The sequence below is a fragment of the Camponotus vicinus genome, unplaced genomic scaffold, assembly GCF_025532165.1.
Source record: "Camponotus vicinus isolate PSW18456_S1 unplaced genomic scaffold, iyCamVici1.0 SCAF_14, whole genome shotgun sequence".
NCBI classification, from domain to species: Eukaryota; Metazoa; Arthropoda; class Insecta; order Hymenoptera; family Formicidae; genus Camponotus; species Camponotus vicinus.
This window is the reverse complement of record NW_028141950.1, coordinates 9,543,316-9,565,994: the sequence shown is the minus strand read 5'-3', so window position 1 is coordinate 9,565,994 and position 22,679 is coordinate 9,543,316. Positions and strand designations below refer to the sequence as shown.

The 22,679-nt window shown below is 28.0% G+C and overlaps 1 long non-coding RNA gene and 1 pseudogene across 10 annotated transcripts; one reads left to right on the top strand and one right to left on the bottom strand.

The window, feature by feature from the left end:
- Positions 1–949: 949 nt before the first annotated feature.
- Positions 950–7,787, bottom strand: LOC145965784 (uncharacterized). 9 transcript variants are annotated; one of them, XR_014436812.1, is made up of 10 exons: positions 7,691–7,787; positions 7,341–7,449; positions 5,120–5,283; positions 4,119–4,352; positions 3,965–4,044; positions 3,541–3,771; positions 3,349–3,453; positions 1,975–2,118; positions 1,601–1,788; positions 950–1,454 (listed from the first exon to the last, which is right to left on the bottom strand). It is a non-coding gene; the product is annotated as an uncharacterized LOC145965784 (long non-coding RNA). The 9 variants fall into 9 exon arrangements; XR_014436813.1 differs by lacking the exon at positions 3,349–3,453 and having other exon boundaries at positions 950–1,229; positions 1,303–1,454; XR_014436807.1 differs by lacking the exon at positions 3,349–3,453 and having other exon boundaries at positions 3,541–3,774.
- Positions 7,732–15,752, top strand: LOC145965780 (proto-oncogene tyrosine-protein kinase ROS-like; annotated as a pseudogene). The gene is made up of 9 exons (XR_014436802.1): positions 7,732–7,864; positions 8,424–8,517; positions 8,658–9,002; positions 9,190–9,498; positions 9,724–11,152; positions 13,811–13,918; positions 14,102–14,319; positions 14,584–15,057; positions 15,289–15,752. The product of XR_014436802.1 is annotated as a proto-oncogene tyrosine-protein kinase ROS-like (transcript).
- The last annotated feature ends 6,927 nt before the right edge of the window (positions 15,753–22,679 follow it).

The following is a 22,679-nucleotide window of genomic DNA, read 5'->3' as shown; positions in this document are numbered from 1 at the left end:
AATTAGCAGCTCTGCCTTCGTTCCCGCTGTAGATAGTTTCCTTTCTTTTAGCAAATTTTTGAGCTACGCTACACCGAGTTTGCTCAATGACTTCATCTTCTTCTCGGCACGACTCTTATTACTGCAGAACTAGGATGTCCGCTTTCCCTCTCGATTGTTCCAATCGTTCTCGTTATTTGCTGTTATCCCGGACGAGCCTCCAAGTGTTGGATTTAATCGGGGAGGGAAGCAAACAGAACACAGTCGCGTCAAGATATTAAAAGATAGTTATATATATATTTAAATAAAAGTGCCGATTACACACAGCTCACGTCACGTTCGCAACCTTACGGTCTCGCGGTCTGTCTCTTACTCTTCGGTTTTCTCCCACTTGTCTCCCCCTCTCACATACATGCATACATACGCCGCGGGCGCTCTCTCGCAAGCTCTCTCCTCTTTACTTTTTACCGACCGGTTTTCCATCCCCACAATTATAAATCTTTTTCTATTGCATTGAATCTAGAAATAAAAAATATTTTTCCTTATTATTTATGTTACAAGTACGCGAACAAAAAAATTATAAAATACGTAGAATATATATACATAAATTGATAATTTCTTTCTACAGTACGAGTTCTTTTTATGAAAGTCAAAATAATATCATATATATGTATGTTGCACATGCTAAATTGCAAAATATATTGTTGCAAGAAGTATTATGAAATCTCAAGACAAGATTCATTAAGATCAAGCAATGTCATGATTAAAATAAATCTCGAAAACTTAATGGCACGCATATTATTCGAAATAAAATTGTATATTAATATATTTTATCGTTTATATTATCGTCTTAATATTAATTTCAATTTTGAAATTTATAAATTATCTCAATATATTTTCACGAAAATATTAAAATATTTTTATTACACATACATAATTTTGATACATTTATATTGTATGTTAAAGATAGTATAAAAATATTTTCAAAATATTCTTCATTAATCCAAATTAATCACTAGAATACATTGTGAAAATTGTAGTATATTATTTGGATAATTTTCTTCCAGGTGTTTATTGGTCAACGAGCGACCTTTCAGGGATCCTCCATCCAGCAAATGGCATTTTATCCATCGAGATAACATCGCTCTGAAGTCGCATATTGTTGCGCATTTCTTGTTGCGCATAACATAATGTATTATTTTCGGTGAGAATTATGTAGTGCGGTTGATTATGGACATTATCTGAAGGTTCTTCATATAAAAAATAGTTGATATTCACATAAATATGGTAACATAACACTTGCTTCCAAAAACATGTAATCACATTTATCATGCCAAGCAATTATCACCCCATCATAATTTCGTGAATTGTGAAACAAATCCAAATCTCGTGGCCGACACGTTACGATCGTTCCCACAGCATATATAATTTCTTCTTTCCTTTCTTTTTATTGTTTTTCTATTGCATCATCAGATCTAAAAATGTAAAAGCAATATTCAAATAATATCTTGTCGATTTGTAAAATAATGATTTAAATTGTAAATAATTATAATTAATATAATTTCTTTGTTTATTGATAAAATGAATACTAAAATATATTACATAATGTGTAATAATTTACCTCTAGTACCTTTGTAAATTTGTTCGTAGCAACCTTTAATCTATAGATGATTTTGCCGTGTCCATTCGATATCTTTATCAGATAAATGCAACAGGAAGCGGGATATCGTATTAAATTTCCATTTATAATATATACATTTATTACATTCTATTTACGATTGAAATATCTATATCATCATGCTGTGTGTTCTAAAAAAAGAAACAGATAAACAAAATTTCAATCACAGACAAGAAAATAAAAATAACGTTTGTTTTACTTTCATTCATTGATTATAAAATGTATTAGTTTATTAACTTAATATATTATTAAGATATAATCATTTTTGACTTATAATTAAGTTATTTATTAATATAAAATGTAATATAACATATTACTTGGAATTGCCAACAATTGTCATCAAATTTATACGGTGAATGATATTTGTGATATCTTCCTGCGAGAACATTTAACGGATAATTTAACACGCGCGATATCTTTCTTATATAAAAGTACTCTGCATTATCGCAGTCTTTGTATTACTGAAAATAATAAAAAGATATCCATTATATATATACAGGTATACATAATTATTTAGATAGTTTATTGATTTTCGAACGTTTTGTATATTCTATTACAGTTTTTGTACAATATTAATTAATTTTTTCATAATTTAATGATTACTCCGTTGGAAGCAGGTTGAAGGCATCATCACATTTTTTAACGCATCTTTTCGAAACCTTGCACGATTTTCGAAACCGAGATCTATTATATTACAGTTTTCCTATTAATTAACAATGCTAATTAAAACTCTGTTAATGATTGAAACTTATAAAATAAAAGAATGCAACTCGGACTGTATGAAAACTGTAATAAGATATATGTACAAAACGTTCAAAAATCAATAATTAAGTATCTAAATAATTATATCATTATGTGTGAAACATTTTGTAAAATATTAAGATATTTAAACATTAAATTTCTTGATGTTGGCTCTCGAATATAAAATATGTGATATTAATATTCGGGTAATAAGAGCCTGTCGCTGATGTAATTGCGCGAAATTTTTCTTTGATACAATGATCAAGACTTTATTTGGAATAATCTCTTGGTTTGAGATTTAATTCCAACAAATTCCCCTCTAACCCCCCTAGATGGAAGTAGGCGAGAAAAATATCGGTCCGAAAGTCGCTGAATCGGGAATCGAACCCGAGTCTTTCGCTTGCCGGGCGATTGCTCTCACCACTGAGCTATTCAGACCCCTCGATCCGATACTTTTCTCATTGCCTAAAAACACTAAGTGTAAAGATGCTTCTTTTTCACCCTAAAGCGTAAATAAACATTAAATTTCTTGATGTCGGCTCTCGAATATAAAATATGTGATATTAATATTCGGGTAATAAGAGCCTATCGCGGATGTAATTGCGCGAAATTTTTCTTTGATACAATGATCAAGACTTTACTTGGAATAATCTCTTGGTTTGAGATTTAATTCCAACAAATTCCCCTCTAACCCTCTAATCTAATTAAGATATTTACATAAAAATATGAATTAATAGTCTTAACAATAGTCTTTCATTTTACAAAGAGTTTCAATCATTAGCAGCACACATTAAATAATTTTCTTAAGATTTTATTTTATTTTTTTATTGTCGCTCGGAGGCGGAGGCTGAATACGCGTAGTAAAAGGAATCGAATAACAAAATCAAATAATTAATGTAACAGAAAGCCTTTTGTTTTTTTATGGAATTAATAAAATAATGCATTCTTACACACTCTCTAAAAATGAATCAGTATATTATCACTGAAAACAGGAAACAGAGTCACTGATACAGCAGTTATAAGTTATTATAGCACTTTAAATCAATAATATTTCACTGAAAAAATTAGTAATATTGATTGTTTTAATCAGTAATATTAATTTGTCTACTTCGTATAAAATTAAAAATTTTATTTATATTTACATGCGTATTAGAACAAGATTGAGATCCGGGGAACGTGGAGGTCACAAAGTAGGTCCACTTCTTCCTATCCGATAGACTTTTATTTGTGGGGACATTTAAAGACAATCGCACATACTACACCAGTGCGTGATATTCAAGATCTTCGTGACCGTATCACTGCAGGTTGCGAGACAATTCGCTGTACGCCAGGCATTTTTGAACGTGTCCGTGAATCGATGCGTCGACGTGTCACTGCTTGTATTCAGGAAAATGATGAACATTTTCAACATTTATTGTAACATACTCAAGGTCACATTAAAACCAAATGTAAATAAGCCTAATTAAACGATTGTCGTCTACAATAATTAATCCTAAATTTTTCCTTGTGTAAGTAATACAGCTAACAGTATTTTCAACATAACTCCTGAAATAAGCATTTCCGCACCTATGTCCATATAACATTTTTTCATCCTTCAGGTGTAAGGAATATCTCCTTAAATTTTTGACATACCTTTTTAGAACACCCTGTATATATATATATATATATATAAATATATATATATATATATATATATACACACACATATATGTATATATACAGGGTGTTCAAAAAGTCCCGGACCGGTTGAATATTTCATAAACTATGCACTTTAGAAAGAAATGTTTCAGACAAAAGTTGTATTGGCTTGAAGGGGGCCATAAGATGGCGTCATTGGTTTGACCTTGAAAAGTCGTTTGAAGGTCACGTGAAGGTCACCTCTTCAATTTCTTAAATGGAATCCCTATTTTTTGTTACTTATTCTTGTAGCTTATCTCGAGAGCTTTCCAAAACACTATAATAAAGTATTTCTTCATTGAGTACTTTCCGAGTTATGAGGCTTGAAATTATTTCTTAATTTTACATAAACCATAAAATATCTAGTAAAATATTCATTTTTCGATTATCTTACCTTAATACTTTTATGTACAAAATAATGAGAGGAATCAATTGGTGTAAAGAAAAAACATAGTTGTTACGAAAGAAAAAATGTAATTTGCAATTAACAATTACATTTTTTCTTTCTCTCAATGAGAGCCTTATGCCTTTGTGTCCGAAAGTGGTGGGGATACAAATCGTGCCGCTGCTGGACGCAGCGTATGCGATCTGGCAGCCTTGCAGCTGAGTCGAGAGATAGCTGTCCAGCTATCCGGACGCGTTTTCATATACGAGCCATTATTGTGTTATTAATCTGTTGTTCGTGTGTTCTGTGTTCGCATTAAAGTTCCTGTGTGTTTTCTAAAAGTGTTTATTTATTTAATGCGATCCGCGATAGTCGTTCTCTTCGAGATATATCGAAGACGCGCACCAAAGAGAATATACACACACACACACACACACACACACACACACACACACACACACATATATATATATATATATATATATATATATATATAAATGAATTAATATCAGTTCGCGATTAGCACATCAGAATTAGTAGAGTGAGAAAAACAACTAACTGAGGATTCAACGGGAACCGATTGAGTGCAAACATTTACGAAAAATGCAAATTATGTTTGGAACAATTTTATGTATTTTATTGAAAGGTTTAGTACTTACACACACAAAGGCAACTATCACTTTTATACCGAAGGATTATACCCCTTCAAACAATCTCCAGGAAGAAAGTGTTTCTATGTGTCCGGATTTAAATTTCACGCAGGTAAGAGACATTTTTCGCTTGATTAAGAAACAATTGAATGTTATTGCAGCTAGTAGTGTAACTAAAAATGAATGATAATAAGTTATATATTCTACCTATAATAAGATAAGATAAAATAAAACAATTCAATATGAAAGAAAAAAATATGTACGATGTTGTAAAAGAAAGATGGATAAAGTTTCGAAATTTTGTTTACAAATGGATGTTATATAGTATATTAAATTTAATTATAACGGTATTTTAAAATTTGACTGTATTATTTTGTCTCTCTCTCACTCTCTCTCTCTCTCTCTCTCCATATATATATATATATATATATATATATATATATATATATATATATAAAATTATTATTTCTAAAAATAACAATTTTTAAAATTAATGAAATTTTCTGTCTACTCTATCTGCTACATTAATATATACATACGATGGCACTTCAACAGATTTTTATGTAATTTTTCTTCAATTTTTAAAATTTCTTTATTTTCCTAGATATACAGGGTGCTTCAGACCACCCGTCCACCGCTTTTATTTTGGAAACGGATAGTGATAGAAAGTTGAGATGACTATATTTACCATAAAAACCTATCTGAAGTTTCTGATTATGATATTTTCATTTTTGGGAAACTTCCGGAAATACCGGAAACCGGAGGCAATTTTAAAATTTTAAATGGTAACAGGGGGCAATATGGGTATCGTTGGATAAAGCTTTTAAAAAAAAACAACTTTTGTTTGAAACAAAATTTAATATCGCTCGGAAATGACCCAAAATACATAATAATGATACACAAGATACATAAGATTAAAGATGTTCAAAGTGCCTGCCCCCTTGATAAAGACATCTTTCCATTCTTTGTCTCACGCTTTCGACGGCTCTCAACACTTCTGCAGGATTTAAAGAATGGCAAGCTTCATGAATTCGCTGTTTCATATTTTCTTTAGTTGTTGGCGTACAATTAATAATCTTTTTCCAGGAAAGTGGATCGGCCGTGCAGGCCCTATAGTAGCTTGGCCTGCCCGCTCGCCTGATTTGACGCCGTTAGATTTTTACCTTTGGGGGAGGATAAAAGATCTGGTTTATCAGCAACGTTCAACAACTAAAGAAAATATGAAACAGCGAATTCATGAAGCTTGCCATTCTTTAAATCCTGCAGAAGTGTTGAGAGCCGTCGAAAACGTGAGACAAAGAATGGAAAGATGTCTTTATCAAGGTGGCAGGCACTTTGAACATCTTTAATCTTATGTATCTTGTGTATCATTATTATGTATTTTGGGTCATTTCCGAGCGATATTAAATTTTGTTTCAAACAAAAGTTGTTTCTTCTTAAAAGCTCTATCCAACGATACCCATATTGCCCCCTGTTACCATTTAAAATTTTAAAGTTGTCTCCGATTTCCGATATTTCCGGAAGTTTCTCAAAAATGAAAATATCATAATCAGAAACTTCAGATAGGTTTTTATGGTAAATATAGTCATATCAATTTTCTATCACTATCCGTTTCCAAAATAAAAGCGGTGGACAGGTAGTCTGAAACACCCTGTATATAATAATATTTATTGATATATAGTAAGCTTTATACTAATGAAGATTTTATTTTATGAAATTAATTTAGAAAATTAGCATTATTTTTTTGTGTTAAGGATAATTATATAACGGCACAGAGCTACTAAATATCGAGATAGAAAATCTGTCTAATAAAAAAATCATTCATCAAACACATTCTTCAAGTTGTATCTATTAACGCTAACATTTCGATCGACAATATATTCAATAACAATCACTGGAATTTATATTAATTTTCATTGTACATATATCCATTTATATACAATTATATCCACATTTTTTTATGGAGGCATTATCGGTTTATACTATCGGTTTATACTATCATTTCCAGGATTTGTTTGTGTTAAAAGTATAACGACATTCGAGAAAAAACTTGACAAGGTAATAAATAAAAGAATTTATATAATTCTATGACTAATATTTAATAACTGTAAAGAAACAATATTTTTAACCTTTTATTCTTGAAGTACAAACATTAATAAAACTTTAGTAATATCGGCAAATTTTTGAAAAGAAATATGAGTTACGGTAGAATTGAAAAGAGTTAACTAACCTGTCGTGAGAAAGAATCAAATCGTTAGACAAAATTGTTTTAATAATTGCAAAGAGCTACACTTTTGCTTGTTGAAAGCTGTTATGAATCCTCATTGACTCTCGTTAACCTATTAATGATTTTATTTTTGACATGAGTTATGTTTGATATACAAGATGTCTTAAAAAAAATAAATAAAAAATAGATTTTACGATATGAATAAAACTACATTATATTCAATTTATATCATTTAGGAATGGTATATATCAAATCGGTATTATTAAGCGAACAGAAGACGAATGGCAATTTTTCGTTTAATTTTATAATTTATCATTAAAAGCATCAGAAACAACCGCTTCAACGATACTCACTTAATTCTTTTCGTATGTTATACTTTATGAAGGATATTTCAATGTCCAAGAAAAGTGATCATCATATACTAAATTTCAAATCTGACCGGAGCCATTTTGATAGTACTGTGAGAAATGAGCGAGAAGTCGATGAAGTTACACTTGCAAATATTTCTATCATCCCAGAATCTATCGGTAAGTTGCAAAAAAATGCATAAAACATTAATAACAAAATCTATGACGAAAAAGTGTAAATATAATTTAAATTCAAGAGAGAGTGGAAATTAAATCTAATAATATCTTCCAGTAGTGAGAAGAATATAAATTCTAATTCCGTCGAAAAAAGAAATAAAAAAGTATAATATAAATATAACATTGCATAAAAATTGTCATAATTTAAGGTAAAGCCAATTTTATTAATTTGCTACTCTGTTTTAAAGCAGTCGCAAATATTATACTTCTGATTTCTTAAGCTATAGGAATTTTTCGAAAGGTACTTATCATCTTATTAAAAGTTATTTATTCGTTTTTGCCATAAATTAACGATTACTTTTCTAAATCTTGAATGACGCAAAAAATTCTTATATTATTTTTTTAAAGGTCAATACTGTGCTAATTTCCATATTTTGTAGTTTATATTTATTTTTTCTCTTTCTTTTATTTTCACATTAAATTGTTTTTTTCTGATTTACTGGGATAATCCACTTAATCTTATATATAATTATGTTAATATATACGATCTTAAAATCTCTAGAAAGCAGTTTGAGCAAGCCAACATCTCTCAGAGCATTTGTACAATTCGACAGTCAATTCACAGAAAAAGTAAACGACATTTTTGTGACACTGAGGTAAGGAATCTAAATTTTCAGTTTGTATTCTTTCACTTTTCTCTCTTTTTCTTAAATTCAACGACACAAATATATCAAAATGTTAATTCTGTTATAATTTTGTTAAATATAAAATGGATAAAAATTTTATTTTTTTACAGATGGAATCACTCTGAATTTACCGAAATAAGACAATATGAAATAATACAAGGATACACAGTGCAATGTTTTTTCATCGAGGACTTAAAAGAGATTCAAATCTGTGATGATAAAAATATCACAACTACAAAATTGGAGCACACGGTGCACAATCTAATATCTAACACGACATATTATTTACGAGTACGTGCGCATACTAAAATTGTTGCTGGTCCTTACACGGATTTAATCAATGTGTCGACTACACATGAAAATCCAATACCTAAATTATTACTCACAACTGGAGGAGGTATCCACATATTGGACGTGGATTCATACATCATGATTAGTTTCGAAATATCGCCACAGTACGTATACTGATAAAAAAATAGTTATAATTATCATAAATTATTTTTAACACTAACTATAAAGTTAAAGTTATTATTATTATGCACAAGTTTATTATTATCAACATTATAGCAGTAATAACTATAAAATTAGAAATCTCAACTATAATTTTTTTACTATACAATTATAGTTGGCTCCTTTTTTCAGAACAATAATATACCAGGCCGCTTATGCGATACAAGACAATAGAATTTATTGGAGTGACGCAAAAGATCTAATGACATTGAAGATTAATGAAAATAATATCACAAAGATGGCTAGCTTTGATTATTCTGATCTACGTGATCTCTGCCTTGACTGGGTAGCAAGAAATCTATATTTCACTTGTCTAGAGTCAGACTACTCTTATATTATAAAGTTTGACTTAACAATGTGGGAAAATGGCATAATTAAATTTGATGAGATTTTCAAATCAGAAATTCTTAATTACTGTTTAAATGTATCACCGTCTATGAGGTATGTTTACTACCGTTCACCTAAAAAATTAATTTTCCATTAAAGATTTATGCAAATTTGTAATTTTTCTATAATTTTACGTGGTTTTAATAATTAAGATCATAAGTAAAAAAAAATAATAAGATATTATATGATTATATAAATTTCGAATTTTTAATACATACAAGTTTCTGTTTTTGTTAAAATAATGTTTTATAATGAGTAAAATAATTATATATTTTTTAGAATTTTATATTCCCTATCATATAATTCAACGAATGATACACATGATATGATGCAATATGATCTCGATGGAAAAAATGAGCAAATTGTTCAGATAAATTCATCCTTTTGCTCATTTCATTTTACGTTTTTTTCTTTTCATATAACTGATAACATAAATAATGAGGAGCCGTTAATTTACTGGATAAGTATTGATGGCATAATGGTGACAGACATTAACGTTTCTATGTGCAATAAGATTTTACACAAGAAAATCATAGGTGATGACAATTACTTCCAATTTATGACGATTGACAAAACAAACATTTACATTTTGGCAAGAGAATATTCGTTTCAATTTACTCTCTACGTTTTGAAAAAGAAATATGCAAGTCTCAAGAGCGTAAATGCAGCCGAATATGTTGAAAAATTAATAATAAATTCATATGATGAGTTTTATAAAATTTACGCTTTTGATAAATCTTTACAACCATATCCTCCGATGAGATGCCTGACACCTGACGAAAAGTTTACAATTTTGAGAATGTGAATGCAACCGCAAACAGTATCGTTGTGAATTTTCCGGAGCCGATTGTAAAGAGTGGATGCAAAAAATATAATTTACCAACTACTATATATACTATCTCCGTAAGCTGTTTAGACAACAATCTCAACAAGTCTGAGAAAATCAATGTGCTGACGTGCGAGCGATATTACGAGATTCAGAACTTAACACCATTTACGGAGTACAAGTTGAAGTTTACTTTAAGCAATTTTTACTTTGAACAATTATCAATAAATCCATTCGATTCGAATGTGATACCAATAGAAACTAATTCGGGCAAGCTTAATGCACCAGAAAACATAAGTGTCCTAGCTTTGACGCCTACTATAGCAGTCGTTCATTGGATGCCACTCAAGAAAGTGAACTGCGTGGCCGTGACCTACGAAGTACATTGGAAGTCAGTTACATTAGTGAACGGCACGCAACAAAAGAACAAACAATTTATCAATGTACCGAAACGTATGGCAGACGGCAGATTTTTCACAAAGATTAACTTGTCGCTACTAGTACAAGATTACTTGATATACGTGCGTGTGTATCCAATTAATTTCAGCGATTTCTACAACGAGAGTTTAAGCAAGATCGTTCACATATACTCAGAACCAAACAATATTACTTTGAGCGGGATCAACATAAATAGCATGAACATTTCATGGATCTCAAACATTAATCTGATGATTCCTCCTACACTAGAATACAAAGATATTGCAGCAGAAAAGTGGCTAACAATGAATTATATTAAAATGAATTATAACAATGAAGTAATATACCAAGTCGAAAATTTACAATCGGGAACTTTATACAAGTTTCGCTTGATATTGAGATATCCCGAATATGAGGAAAATTTTACATGGCCAGCTGATGAAAGATTTATTTTTTCAACACTTGGTAAACAAACGAAGATACCCATACAGTACAATAAGAATGCATAGATATATTGAAGAATAATTTCATTGAAACATTGCAATATTGCAAATTGAATGTGAAATTCTGCTGAGTTATTGTTAGAAGATTGTGACAACGTTAAGATGTTCGCTTTTTGTAATATTGCAATGAAATATATATTATAGCAACATTGCAGTGGAATATATTTGAAAGAATGCAATGTTATTGCAACCATTTAATAATATTACGTATAGAATATTCTTGTTTCTGACAGATAATTATCTCGGAAGCATATATAATTAAATTAAAAAGTTTGATATAAATAGAAGTTTTCAACGACTTCATATTTAATATATATATATATATATATATATATATATATATATATATATATATTGTAATATTATATTTAAACATAATCATATAACTAAAATATAAAATATTATATTTTGGATATAAAATTACTTTAACTTTTACTTATACGAATCCCTTTTTTTATTTTAAATGTTCTATATACTGTTATAATGTACTGGGGTACAAATATATAAACATTAATTGGAATTAATTATACATTTATAACTAATTATAATTTTATTTAAAAAATTTCAAAAATACAATTACATATACTTGCATGTGAAATATACATAAAAATGCATTGAAAAATAAAAATAAAAAATTATAATGTTCAATAAAATATTACCTATTCTCTTAGTATAATTAAAAGAAATATATTAAATATACAGGGTGAGCCATTTTAATTAACGCACGCAATTATTTCGGAAACAAAGCATTTTAGAAAAAAATGTTTCAGACAAAAGTTTTATGGTTTCGAGGGGGCCATAAGATGGTATCATTGGTTTGACCTTAGAGAGTTATTTGAAGGTCACATGAAGGTCACCTTCAATTTCTTAAATGGAACCTACTATTTGTCATTGCATATTCTTGTAGCTTATCTCGAGAGCTTTCCAAAACACTATAATTAAGTACCTTTTCGTTAAGTACTTTTTGAGTTATGAGGCTTGAAATAATTTCTTAATTTTACATAAACCATAAAATATTTAGTAATATATTCATTTTTCGATTATCTTACCTTAATACTTTTATGTACAAAATAATGAGAGGAATCAATTGGTGTAAAGAAAATACATAGTTATTTTTAAGAAAAAATATGTAATGGTTAATTGCAAATTACATATTTTTTCTTCGAAACAACTATGTTTTTTCTTTACACCAATTGATTCCTCTCATTATTTTGTACATAAAAGTATTAAAGTAAGATAATCGAAAAATGAATATTTTACTAGATATTTTATGGTTTATGTAAAATTAAGAAATTATTTCAAGCCTCATAACTCGAAAAGTACTCAATGAAGAAATACTTTATTATAGTGTTTTGGAAAGCTCTCGAGATAAGCTACAAAAGTAAGTAACAAAAAATAGGGGTTCCATTTAAGAAATTGAAGGTGACCTTCACGTGACCTTCAAACGACTTTTCAAGGTCAAACCAATGACGCCATCTTATGGTCCCCTTCAAGCCATACAACTTTTGTCTGAAACATTTTTCTCTAAAATGCTTTGTTTCCGAAATAATTGCGTACGTTATTTAAAATGGCTCACCCTGTATATCTTTGAAAATCTATTAATACCATATTTGTATATGAGTGCATTGAAAATATATCATAAAATATATGTAACGATCATATAAAATGTTATTTATATTCTTTAATAGAAAAAATAACAATTTTTACCTTTAGCTTAGAATTATATTTTTTTTAACTCGACTGATATTATTTCTGTGTCATTAATTCGTTTGACTTTATCTGCAAAAGAATTAAAATTCATCGCATATATACAATATAAGAAAATAAAAAAAATATAAATATAAGAAAATATATTATTACATATATATATTATTAAAAACATATTATTTTTTTATAAATATATTAATTCTTTCGTACCTCCGTGACCTTGACTTGTTTTAAAGAAGAAAATTCAAGTTACATGTAAGAAAATCGCACACTTTGAAATATAATGTTTCTTAAAACTAATCTAAACTTGCAAAAAGTATAACAATACCGTGAGACAAGTGTGTGTGTGTGCATTTTCAGAAAAAACGTAATAAATATCTAAAAAAATAAAATCGAAGCTCAAATTTATAAATATATCGATATTTCAGCTTTTCATGGCTACCATTTTGAATCTGTCATTATGAATTTAAATTTTAACAGTAAATTTAGAATTGACACATCAAAAAACCTATAAAATTGTTTCATATCAAACGCATCTTTTTTCGGAAAGCCAGAGGTGCGAAAAAGTTAAAGAGTGTTATAGTCTTAAAATGTTTCTAAAATATAAATATCATATTGCTAATATCTAATTCATACTTTGTTAATTTATATTTCTACAATGTTTCTGTAATGTTGCATTACAATTTGTAATATTGTAACATTGCAAAGTAGCTGTAATATTCTGTGGTGTATGAATGTTATAATATTATATGCTTATTTTTTTATACATGAATAGACTTACAAAATTTAAAAAATTAATTAATTTAATGTTAATTTATTATTAATTAATTTATAATAACGTTATTAATAGAAATAAGTTTTTAAATAAAACGAACACACGAAAATATTACAATTATATTTTTGCGTAATATAGATGATATTTCGAACACTCCTGGAATAACAGAGACAAAATATTATCTACCATTGATGTTAAGTTTTATCGTTATAGTTACTATAATCTGCGTCTACTACTTTTATCGTTGTAAGTATATTTGATTTAGGTATCGACTTGAATTGTAGATTACACATATATATCTGATATAATATCTAAAAATTTACTGAAAATAGTAATTTACTTATATAAAACTGAACGAATAAATATACTAAAAAGCAGTAGATCTTATAATACATATCATTACATAATTAAGTCGAAATTTTATAACAGTGTATCGTCAACGCAGAGGTAATAATGAACAATTTTTGTCTTCAACAATGACCGATGTAGAATTGGCGATTCTACATGAAGTACCTTGCCGAAACACTCAATTCAATATGATTTACAGTCCTATGTTACATTATAATCCGGATGAATGTGCGATAACTAAAGACGCACGTAAACAAATTACATTTACAAAACTTCTTGGTAGCGGCGCATTCGGAAAGGTAAAAATTAATTTTTTTAAGCAATGTTTCAAATTAATTTCTCGATCAACAAAACAGATGTATTTTCTAATAAAGATATAAATTACATGAATTTTTATAATAGATTATAAGTAATATAAAATTTAGATGAGACAACAAACGTGTACTATATTATACATTTTTCGTTGAATTATTTAATATTAAGTAAAGTATAATATTACTTGACATTAAACTATACATTTTCTAATGAAGTACGCATGTAAATTTGTGTGAAATATTTCGCAGGTGTATCAAGGAAAGGTGAAGAACTTAGAAAGATCGGGCACAGAGATATCCGTTGCAATAAAAATGATTCGGAAAGACGCTTCTTCCCATGAGAAAAAGAAATTTTTAAAGGAAGCCAAGCTTATGAATCATTTTCGACACAAACATATATTAAGATTGTTGGCCGTTTGTTTGGATGGGGATTCTCCGTTACTAGTGTTGGAATTGATGGAAACTGGTGATCTGTTAAAATATTTGAGAGAATGTCGAAATTTGCAAGCGTCAGATTCGCCTGCTCTGCGTTTGCAAGATTTGCTCGCCATGTGCAAAGATGTTGCGCGAGGTTGTTGCTACTTGGAAGAATTGCGTTTCGTACATAGAGATCTAGCGTGTCGCAATTGTTTAGTATCTTCGAGAAATCGCGAGAATCGTGTCATCAAAATTGGAGATTTTGGACTGGCTAGAGATATCTATAAGGATGATTATTATCGCGTGGTAAATACAATTATTAAAAACAATTAATGATTAAAAAATGAATTCTTTCGATAATACTTTCCATTTTTTTATCATAATATTATAGTGCATTGTTTCTTTAAGTGATATAGAATATGAATAGTTTTTATTTATATAAAGCAAGAGATAAATGAACGTTTTTGATTTTGCACATATTCTAAAAATGAACAACTTGAATCAGAAAATTAAATTTTTGTTTAAATCATGTTTTAGAAAGGAGAAGGTTTGTTTCCTATTCGCTGGATGGCACCAGAATCTTTGATAATTGGAATATTTACTTCTCAAAGCGATGTTTGGTCATTTGGGGTATTAATGTGGGAAATTACATCGTTGGGTGAGCAACCTTACATTGCCAAGATTGATGAAGAAGTGATAAATTATGTTCGTGCTGGAGGCAGGTTGCCGATGACACTTAACTGTCCGTCAACGTTGTACCAGTTGATGCTGCGTTGCTGGAATGCAGCGGATGCTAGACCAAATTTCAAATTTTGTCTGAAAAATATTATAGCATTAAGAAAGAACATAGAAGATGCCTTACTGAGTCCAGTCGATACTATTTTGCCGATATAATTAAATTAATGTTTATCTTATTTTCCAAACGATTCAATAAATCTTAATGTAGAAAAAATATTTCTAGGAGATTTCTAAATTGATTCTGTTATTTTTAGGTTTAATCTTAATATTACATGTCAATGAAAATAAAAGAAATTTTGTAATCTTACCTTCCATAAAGTTTTGATTATTATTAAAAAATATCACATCCGTTTCAATAATTGTACAAAATCAAATAATATAATGATATATCTAATTTGTGTTTTTGAGTAATTGAAGCGAAATCTAATGATTGCGATTATATATATGTATATGTATAAACAATATTTTTTTGTACATGGGAATATAATTAATTTTCGACATTATATATGACCGATAATTACAAACTGATTGTATAATTTATGAGTGCAAGAAGAAACGCGAATAGTAATATAAATATAATAATATAATTATTTTTGAATTTATAACAGTTATCATGTATGAATTTTTACATCATTCGGGATAAGTATATACCATACATATATTTTACCTTTATATTTAATGACTTAGTATATATTCAAATTATATTGATGATTACAAAAGTATGCAGTTGTAAAAATGAACTATATTTATTGCTCTATCTCCACTAACTATATTTAATAAAGCTAATAATGTATAATATTTACACACAATTACGGTCTATCATTTCGAAAGATCACCAAATACTGACAACGTTTTATAGATACGTATGATATTATGCATTATAAGAAATATTAAATAACATATGAGATTATATAAATCATTTCATGATCGATGTATAGATACAACGACGCAGTAATCTGGCGAGCACATTTTCCCGAATAATTCTAATCTTCGTACTGCAATATACTAATAATCATAAATCTTCAAGTATAAATTTTAAGTAAAAATAAAGATGGATAGATTTATTGCGCGGAAATCACAAATATTTTAATATTTTAAATAATACTATATATTAAATGAAATAGTAGTACCGCTCACCAGATTCCGCGCCTTATTGACTGTTATTTGTCAATTTTTAATTATCTTTAATTATAGAATTGTGTAACACATTGCACATGACGAGCGCTAAATCATAGAATCGAAATTGGAAATCACTGTTGCGATTAGGGGAGACCGGGGACAAAAGTAACAACGTCATGAAAGTAACAAGCCTCGTAATAAATATAATATGTTGAATAATTTGTACTATATAGCCAAACGCGTACGCCCCGATTCTCTTCCTTTTTAGCTAATTGTTGTAGAACGATCACGCCGGTTGCATATGCAGGAGTGAAATTAGTGTATTTGCATTATTCACCTAAGTATTTCTTGTTTTAGTTTTTTTGTATCTTTGCCTAATTAAAGTGTATATATTGACGTAATTATTTGCCGGTGTATTCTTCTAAAATGTATTCATAAGTTTTTATAGTTGATTTGGCTAAGTCTTGCATCATATTTAGGTTATAATGCTTTTATTCTAAAAAAATGTGTTTAGGGACAAAAGTAACACGACACTCTGTGGACGAAAGTAACACGTTTCAATGCTTAAAGTATAAGGGGGCTGGTCCCATAATAACTGTACTAAAGGCGATTCTTATTACGTATGCCATAATTGTGATTCGGAATAAATACCAATCTCTTTTGTATAAGTAATTATCATACAATTTTTACATTATTATTTAGAATTAAACTATTATTTAGACTTAAAAAAGTACAAAACTGGTGTGATATTAAGTATAATTATTTTATGATATTACTTATAATTATTTTGCTTAACGAAGATTATTTCTTTTAAGTTTTTCAAAGATGATAAAAATAAATATTTATTTTATTTTTTATTTTATTATAATATAATACAAAAAAACATTTAGAATAAAAGTTATCTTGCTTAATAAAAAATTATAATAAAAGTTGCCTTAAATTGAAAAAAGTCATATTTATTTTATTTTCCCGAAAATAAGAACTAGTACTTTTATCTCCAGACTATGTTATTTTCGTCCCAGGCCCCCAGGATAAAAGTAACAATCAACGTACTTGCGGAAAGCTATAGTAGCTCTTTAAATATCTGTCATTTGAGATTGAAACATAGGTATAATAATAGACCAATAAATGGAGTTTTTTAACATATAATCTTTTTCTTTATATCTCTAACGATAATTAATTAATGACCTATAATACAAAAAATGTTACTTTTATCCCCGGTCTCCCCTACTCTCTGTGTGTGCGTATTTTATCTACATGTATAAAATATTCTGTATACTGCGTAGAGAATTAAATATTTCTAGATATCTCTACATAAGTGTAATTTAAGATATAACTGCTGCACATAAATATATAAATATATAAATATATAAATATATAAATATATAAATATATAAATATATAAATATATAAATATATAAATATATAAATATATAAATATATAAATATATAAATATATAAATATATAAATATATAAATATATAAATATATAAATATATAAATATATAAATATATAAATATATAAATATATAAATATATAAATATATAAATATATAAATATATAAATATATAAATATATAAATATATAAATATATAAATATATAAATATATAAATATATAAATATATAAATATATAAATATATAAATATATAAATATATAAATATATAAATACATAAATATATAAACAAGCACAAGTTTCTACATTTGATGTTAAATTACATAATTATATCATTTTTAAAGCATCGTTATTTTTATTCTACATGAATACCTGAAATCCCAAAATGTTGGGTTCGATAAAGATAAAGATTAAAAAGATAGAGAAATATGCGCCTTAGAATAGGTTACCGCGGAAATTGCTCAACCAAACATTATATCCCTGAACTGCCAATAAATAAGCTAAAATGCAAAAAAGAAACATTATTTGCAATATTTATTACATAATCTTATGTCCTTTTATAGAATTGAATATTACATAATATTCTCGATTTAAACTTTTTTTGGGCATTTTTTACAATAGAAATGTTAGATTAATGATATAGTTTCCGCAAGGGAAATCTAAAAGATTGTACTTTGCCTTTGCTAAGAATAATCTAATCGGCTAAAAAGATAAGTTTGATCTAAAATTGAAATAAATGAACGACAAAATGTATATATGGCATTTATTTTCTAAATAATATGTTTTGCATTAAATATAAAATATCAATATTTAATAAATGTGAAATTATATAACAATAATGAATAATTATAAAATATTTGAAACAAATAAACATTAATAAAGTACAAATAAATATTAATAAATTTAATTAGACGTGATTATAATTTATAAACAAATCAAATAAACATTAATAAATCTAATTAGACGTAATTATAATTTGTAAAAGCTGTAGAGAGATGTCTTGCAGCATATGATGCTCGGTTAAAATTATTTTAAAAGGATTATTAAATTTTAGAAGATTCTTTTATGTTTATTTCTTAAAAAGAAAAAAGCTAGGAATGCTATTGTAAAAGTAGTTAATGCTAATACATAATTTTGCATTAAATTTTAATTTCCAATAAAAGAGTTGAACAATCACGTTGTAAGATAAATTTTTAATCATTTTCTGATATTAAAGAATTTTAATCGAAATAATGAAGATTTTAATCCTCGTTTCAATAAATTAAAAAGCACATTTATCGTGCCAAGAATCACATCGGGATTGAATTCGATGTTGTTTGGCTCTCTCTGAGTAATCCATCTTATTTTTCTCATTTCACATCCGCCGATCTCTCATCGAAACAATCGCAAAAAATAGCAAATATAAAATTCCGATTAATCTCAGTGATGAGTGATTCGATAAACGATAAAAAAACAAACTACACGAAACTTTTTCCGGATGAAAAAAAGGAGGAGAAAGAGGAGGAAAAAACAAAAGAAGAAAAAGAAGAAATATCGTGTTATTTTGTCAACCTAAACTGACAAATCTAATCAACAATAGCCAGATAAATCTTAGAAAAATTCGAAACCTTAGTAAGAAATAGATACTAAACAAATTTTGTTAATCTAAAGCTCGTACAAAGCATCGGACACTTCAGATCAATCTTCAATTCAATCCGTTCAAACCAATTTTTATATTTTTACATTTCCTTGAAGTATATCATATCGAAAATATTTTTTAAAAGTTTCAAGTTAATCGGATGCAAATTGGCGGCGTTATAAGTGTATGTTTCATGAAGCGCCGGAATGTACAATTTTGTTTAAACACGATTATAAAGCTTCAGCTCTGATGTTTTGAGGATTATCAAGCCAATATATGAAAATTTAAGGGGTTATACCTAGTCAGCAAGTCGAAAAAAACGTATTTTTGGGCAATTTAAAAAAAACTGTTAGGTATTTTTATTTCATCGATTCTTTATCATAATATATATCTATCAAAGAAATTTTCATAATTTTTTCAATCAAAAATATCGAGAAATGTAGGCACAGTAGCTATTTTCCAGAGACATCTTTTTTCGGAGGCGCTTGGCGATGAGCAAGATTGCTCGGAGCTGGATCAACTGAAATAAAAAATTCGAAAGGATTTAGCTTTCGTATGAATTGATCTAGTCGGTGAACGAAGGAATTTTAATTTCGATGAAACCTTTTTTTTTATTAACAAAAGAACGAAAAGTTTTAACACGAAAAATTCGTATTTTTGCATCAAACATCTGTCACATTGTCAAAAATCAATTTTTTGTAAAATCCTTCGTTCACCGACTAGATCAATTCATACGAAAGCTAAATCCTTTTGAATTATTTATTTCAGATGATCCAGCTCCGATCTTGCTCACCACCAAGCGCCTCCGAAAAAAGATGTCTCTGGAAAATAGCTACTGCGCCTACATTTCTCGATATTTTTAATTGAAAAAATTATGAAAACTTCTTTGATAGATATATATTATGATAAAGAATCGATGAAATAAAAATACCTAACAGGTTTTTTTTTTAAATTCCCCAAAAATACGTTTTTTTCGACTTGCTGACTAGGTATAACCCCTTAAATAAACTAAAATTATATGGGCCCGGAATAGCTGATTGTGTGTAAATTAAAAAATCTACATTTTATTTGAACGTAAACTTGACACAAATCTTAGACGCGTTTTTCTCGAAATCATTTTTTCAAAGTCGGTGAGCAAGATATTTCGAAAATCGTTACACCGATTTGCTTGAAATTTTACATGCTTCTTCTACATATAAAAACATAGTAGATGAACGAAGGATTTTGTTTTTTAATGAATATTTTTTTTACTTAATAAAAAATGAGCAATTTTTAAATCGAAAAAGAATATCTTAGTGTCATAAGGCTGCTATTTTGTCCGAAAATAATTTTTCGATTAATCCTTCGTTCATCTACTGGAAAATTTCATACATTAACTACAGCTTATCGAATTTTTGATATCAGATGAATCAGTTTCGAATAGCACTCACCGCGCAGCGCTTTTTAAAAAACAATATCCGGGAGAATAGTTATAACTTTTACATTTTTTAATATTTTATATAAAAAAAAATATAATAACATCCATAATATTTGTACTTTTAAATAAAAATTTATTTGTAAAAAAAATTATACTTTTCACAAAAATTCCCAAACATCATACTTTTTTCGGCCTGCTGGCCCTGAGTAAAAGGGATTAAATTCCCTTACCGAGAAAAGGGGACCACCGAACGAACGTTCGAAACAGAATAATAGCGACTCAAGGAGAGTCGTTTACCTGTTTTCAGGCCTTAAGGTTCGTTCGAGTCGAGTCCTCCTACTGTGCGACTTCCGGAAAATATCATTGTTGCTCCCTTCCCTTGACCTATTTCTTCTCCGGGCCTGGACGTAACAGTAGCATTAAGAAATGTGTATTTTTAGTCTTGTCCACATCGAAGAAAGTTATAGACGCATCTCGAGTGCTAGAAGATAACTTTTGTGCGTTCACATTCGTGATTTGTTATAGATATACATATAACAAGTATAGAAACGAAATTTGTGGTACGAAAGCAAATGACATCCGTTGCAAGCTTTTTCGTAAATCGTTAAATTTTTCGCGATGACTACGATAACACATTTTCCCGACGAAGTAATTGTTATCATTTTGAAGAACAAGAGCATTGACATAAAAGATATTTCGAGCTTTAAGTCCACCTGTAAAAGATTTGCACAGATAACGCTAAGCAACGAGTTTTGGAAAGAGAAATATTGTCAAAGGTACTTTTTCACTCATAAGCTTCTCATATTAATTTTTTGCATTTATTTCACACATGATCAATATTCATCGCTTAACAAAGCACCTCCTCAAAAACAATAGTCGAGAAATAAATTTATATTATTTCTTTATTAATTTAAGTTATGTCTATTAGTTTATTGTATATTGAACTTGTTAATCTTAATGTGTCTAAAAACTCGAGTCATAATAAGCATCGTCGATCAGTTTCAAGTTATACAATTCATAAAGAAAATTTTTGCGTTAGTGATTCTTGAGTCATTGTTATCATAAATTAAAATTTCAATCTTTCTTTACCTAGATCCTATTATTAATTTGTGAACATAAAAGTTATTGTGTATCTTTATTATCATCTTATTTATTATTACTATTATTTTTGATTAATGCTTAGGAATATATTTTTTATATAAATTATTTCAAATCATTCAAAACATAAGTTCCAAAAAAATTTCTTTTTACTGTTACATTACCAGATTTTTCATTTCCATTATTTCGATTTTTTTTACTAAAAAGAAGTATATCTTATAATGTAAAACTAAAAATTATAATGTTGTTACTATGTTGTTATTTTTTAATATTCAAACTTCAAAATATGTTATAATACACGATTATGTATAAATGATTATTTACATATTAATATACAAATAAGAATTTTTATTTTTACATTTTTATATATATTTGTTTTATTTCTATAATATTTTTTTACTTTTCATAAATAATTATATCTTTGGAAAATAATCTTAATTATTTTCTTAAAATTTTCTATAAAAAATTAGTTAAAAGGCTACAAGGACCAACGCAATGGTGGAAATATGCAAAAAATAATAAAACGGTTATTACAATAAAA